Below are 4,742 nucleotides of genomic sequence, written 5' to 3' on the forward strand. Positions count from 1 at the left end.
GACTCTTCCCATGTTGATATCTGTTCCTGAGTAGAGCCCTCCACTCTTCGTCCTCCTACTCTGAGGACGACTGCCATGAGGGAGGGGTTGGAGAGGTTCAGGACTCAGCCCAGGCTACGGAATACTCTCTGGGTTTCCCTGCCTGGAGGGAACCTGCAGTCTTCTGCAGGGGAAGGGCAAGGGCAAGGGCAAGGGGAAGGAGAAGGGGGAGGCAGCCCCCTTGCCTGGTCCATGCTAGGAAGCCATGTGCACTGCCTGCTGCTGCTTCTCAGCTTCATCCCATCTTCCTCATCCCACCCTCCTTCCCCCCAGTCCCATAGGTGCCTGGGGCTGCGGTCCCCAGCACACGGTGTTGATCAGCTTTTCCCACGGCTGGTCTAGGTGGCTAAATCAGTCTCCATCAGCCTGACCCCTCATTCCAGCTTCTGATATCTCTTGTCTTTTTTTCTATCATTTCTGTTCTAGGATTATGGGGCCTTTAAAAAAAAAATCCCTTTCCTGAAATTCTAGTGGTGCTTTGGGTTGAAGTGAAATTAGATACTTGCATGTAATTCCATCATGTTAACCTGGAAATGAATACTATATGTCCATTTACCTAGTAAGCATCTCCCCCACTAGAATGTAGGTTCTCTGTAGAATGATGGCAGGGTTTCGGTTCATTTCACGCTTCCAACACCTAGACAGCGATCGGAACATAATAATTGATTGACCTTGAATGAGGGACATGATTGCATACACAAAAGGCACTTGAGAAATAACTATATAGCACATGCAGAATTACACAGGGCCTCATATTTAGTTTTAACTATTTTGGACCATCTGTTGCCATGGAGAACATTACAAACAGACACTCAAAGCCAAACTTGGAGAAGTTTTAAATGAACTTGTTTTAAATGAAAGCTAATTTCCATATGTGGATTGTACATTACTTTTGTTATTTTATGATAACAATCCAATCTCTTATATGGTAGGCGTTACTTTTGTTATTTTATAATAACGATCCAATCTCTTATATGGTGGGCGTTCATCTTATCAATCTAGAGAAATAATGACCTGAGTGTGGCTGTGCCACGTATTGGCTCAAAAACTCATGTCCTGTCCAAATACAGCCCATCCTCAAGGCGGTCTGTAACCCAGCCAGCGGTTAGTTATCTCTGGATCTAAACCTGGAGCAACCCACATGCCTGGCTCGCCCAGTGTCACATCTGAGGACTCTAACGTCCAGGACTTTGTTCTCGGTGGAAAACTCCTTTCTTCTTACTCCATCAAGACCCACCATAAACCTACCCAGACCCATCTCTCAACTCTCATCCCTCTGGGGAAAGCCCTTTTATTAGCGTGAATAGTCTTCTGCGTCATGATAAGCACTGTATTTGTACCCCACTTACAGCACTTACCAGTGGGCCTGGAATCCTGGCAACGAGGTCGCTATCTGGTTCGTTTACTGTCCAGCCATAACTCGCAGGCAGCTCTCAAATGTTTGTGCACTTGAATTAAATTATTGACCGGAGGCCCACACTTTCATTTGCTTCTGTCCTAAGGACATGAGGGTAATTACACTTAGTGGTTTAGGTTTGCCATAGATGTACTGGACATTTTTATCAGCTCTTGACATTTTACCTCCTTTTCAAGGGAGATCTTTATGAACAGAGCAAAAAGGAGATGTCCTCTGCCCTGGGAACATGTTTATTGTGAAATAACTACAAGACAAAAATGCTTAAAACAACTTGTGGAGAAAAGATCTGATTTCAAAAAACCACTTCAGCTCTAGCTGGTTTGGCTCAGTGGATAGAGCGTCGAACTGCAGACTGAAGGGTCCCAGGTTCAATTCCAGTCAAGGACACATGCCCGGGTTGTGGGCTCAAGCCCGAGTTGGGGGCATGCAGGAGGCAGCCGATCAATGATTCTCTCTCATCATTGATGTTTCTATCTCTCTCTCCCTCTCCCTTCCTCTCTGAAGTCAATAAAAATATTTTTTTAAAAAACAACCACTACAATACTGAGTAACAGTGAGTTATAGAAAGACAAGGCCTAAAACATGAAAATAGCATCTGAAATCAACTCCCCTTGAGGGTTCAGTCTCACACAGAGTTCAAGGGAGTGTGAACTTTGCAGGGGGCAATACAACAACGTGTAGCAAAGCTTTAAAAACATTCTCCCTGCCCTAACCAGTTTGGCTCAGTGGATAGAGCTTCAGCCTGTGGACTGAAGGGTCCCAGGTTCGATTCCAGGCAAGGGCATGTACCTTGGTTGCGGGGACATCCCCAGCAGGGGGTGTGCAGGAGGCAGCCAATGAATAATTCCCTCTCATCATTGATGTTTCTATCTCTCTCTCCCTCTCCCTTCCTCTCTGTAAAAAAATCAATAAAATATATTTTTTTAAAAATTCTCATGCTCTAACCCAGGAACTCCATTTTTGGGAACATAGTTTAAAGAAAGAAACTTAATGCCCTGGCCAGTTGCTCAGTGGTTAGAGCATCAGCCTGAGCACCGAAGGCTCACAGGTTCAATTCTTAGTCAAGGGCCTTACCTAGGTTTTGGGTTCCCTCCCACCCTGATCAGTCAGTCAGGGTGTCCGGGAGGCAACCAATTGATGTGTCTCTCTCACATTGATGCTTCTCTCTCTCTCCCTCCCTCCCTTCCACTCTCTCTAAAAAGCAATGGAAAAAATATCCTCTGGTGAGGGATTAACAAAAATAAATAAATAAATAATCCTGTACAGATTCTTGCACATGTTCAGCTCAGCATTGTTTAGCAAATGGGGCCAACTCAACTATCCTATAATAGAGGAATGGTTAAATTAAGGTAATGTGCATAATTGAATGAACAGTAAGCAGCCATTAAATATGGTCTAATGATGATTCAGTATGACTTGTTTAAAACATGTTCATTATGTATATAAAAATAATAACTGAGCAGAAATACACCAAACTGCCCTGGCTGGTTTGGCTCCGGGGGTAGAGCATCGGCCTGGGGACCGAAAGGTCCCAGGTTCGATTCTGGTCAAGGGCACATGTCCGAGTTGTGGGCTCGATCCCCGGTAGGGGACGTGCAAGAGGCAGCCAATCAACCATTCTCTCTCATCATTGATGTTTCTATCTCTCCCTCTCCCTCTCTGAAATCAATAAAAATATATTAAAAAAAAATACACCAAACTATTGGCACTTGAATGGTCTGCTAACAGCACATTATCTCCAGGACTTGGTACAAAATGACAAGAGAAAAAAAAAATCTGAGATGTTCTGAATTAAATTACGGAGGGCCCGGCTAGTGTGTGGCTCAGTGATTGAGCGATGACCTATGAACCAGGAGGTCATAGTTGGATCGCCGGCAGGTGCCCTGACCTCTCGTCCCCAGGGTGGGGCGTGCAGGAGGCAGCCAGTCAATGATTCTCTCTCATCATTGAATGTTTCTATCTCTCTCCCCCTCTCCGTTCCTCCTTGAAATCAATAAAAAATATATGTTTACAAGATGTACGGAGGGCTGAGTGAAAGGGCCAGCCAGACTGTTAATAGCTGGCGGCCAGCTAGCGAGTGTGGGTGGGAACTTGGGATGGACTTCAGGTGGCTTTTCCGCCATTATCAAGGGAGGGAGCAGCCAGGTGCCATCAAAACCCCGGAGCTCCCACTTCTTGTTTGCATGTGCACTTTCCGGACTGGCACCCACCACCCGTCCCAGGGAGCAAACACTTCCTGCAGACGCTGCGCCTCCCCTACCCGCTTATCTGCAGCCAGTGCAAACACATTTTTTCTTTTTCTTTTTAAAATATTTTTATTGATTTCAGAGAGGAAGGGAGAGGGAGAGAGAGAGAAACATCAATGATGAGAATCATTGATTGGCTGCCTCCTGCACGCCCCCCACTGGGGACCAAGCCCGCAACCCCTGGCATGTGCCCTTGACCGGAATCGAACCTGGGACCTTTTGGTCCACATGCTGAGCTCTATCCACTGAGCCAAACCAGCCAGGGCGTGCAAATTCTTTAAAAAACATATTTTTAATTGATTTCAGGGAGGAAAGGAGAAGGCGAGAAAGAAAGAAACATCAATGATGAGAGAGAATCATGGATCGGCTGCCTCCTGCACCCGGGATGGAGCCCACAACCCTGGCACGTGCCCTGACCCGGAATCCAACCGTGACCTCTTGGGTCACAGGTCAGCCCGCAACCCCTGAGCCAGGCCGGCCGGGCCCATGTAAATTCTTCCACAACCTACATCTTTCTTCCCCAAACTGTTTCCATGAAAGAGCCGGTTAGCTCCAGGACTGCAGGGTGCCTTGTCCTCCGGGCGCTGCTGCAGGTGGTTAGACTCCTTGCCCAGGCCCGGTCTTCTTTTCCCGCCGGAAATGGCCCCATAAGCCGTGCTTTTCCTAAGACATTCAGCCGTGGACGTTAGCATTTCTGTTCAACAAAAGCACAGGACAGTAAGATGCTCAACGCATTAAAAATCATCAAAAACGCATACGCAAGGGGACAAAGTTCAGCACTTTTTCGGTTGAACGAACCTATAATGTTTGAATAATGGTGCGATGTACGGTCTTCTTTATGGTTTTGGGTTCCGAATTTTCTAGAAGGTGTTCCCATCACTTAGGTTACGGCTAACACACAGGAAGGACAGACCGACGCCCTTCTCCAGGCCTCGAACAGGAGTGGGTGGGTCCGGGATAAAGAGACTGCCCTCCAAGGCTGCTCTCCAGGCCCGATCCTGGCCTTCCGGGGCGGGGCAGGACCACGACCTCAGCGCGCA

The 4,742-nt window shown here is 47.1% G+C and overlaps 1 long non-coding RNA gene across 1 annotated transcript; it reads right to left on the minus strand.

Annotated features, from left to right (window-relative positions):
• Positions 1 to 624: 624 nt before the first annotated feature.
• On the minus strand, positions 625 to 4,736 carry LOC102258960. The gene is made up of 4 exons (XR_314328.1): positions 4,501 to 4,736; positions 4,212 to 4,396; positions 1,398 to 1,536; positions 625 to 676 (listed from the first exon to the last, which is right to left on the minus strand). It is a non-coding gene; the product is annotated as an uncharacterized LOC102258960 (long non-coding RNA).
• Positions 4,737 to 4,742: the final 6 nt, after the last annotated feature.

This window comes from Myotis brandtii, unplaced genomic scaffold (genome assembly GCF_000412655.1).
Source record: "Myotis brandtii unplaced genomic scaffold, ASM41265v1 scaffold6, whole genome shotgun sequence".
In the NCBI taxonomy this organism is placed as follows: domain Eukaryota; kingdom Metazoa; phylum Chordata; class Mammalia; order Chiroptera; family Vespertilionidae; genus Myotis; species Myotis brandtii.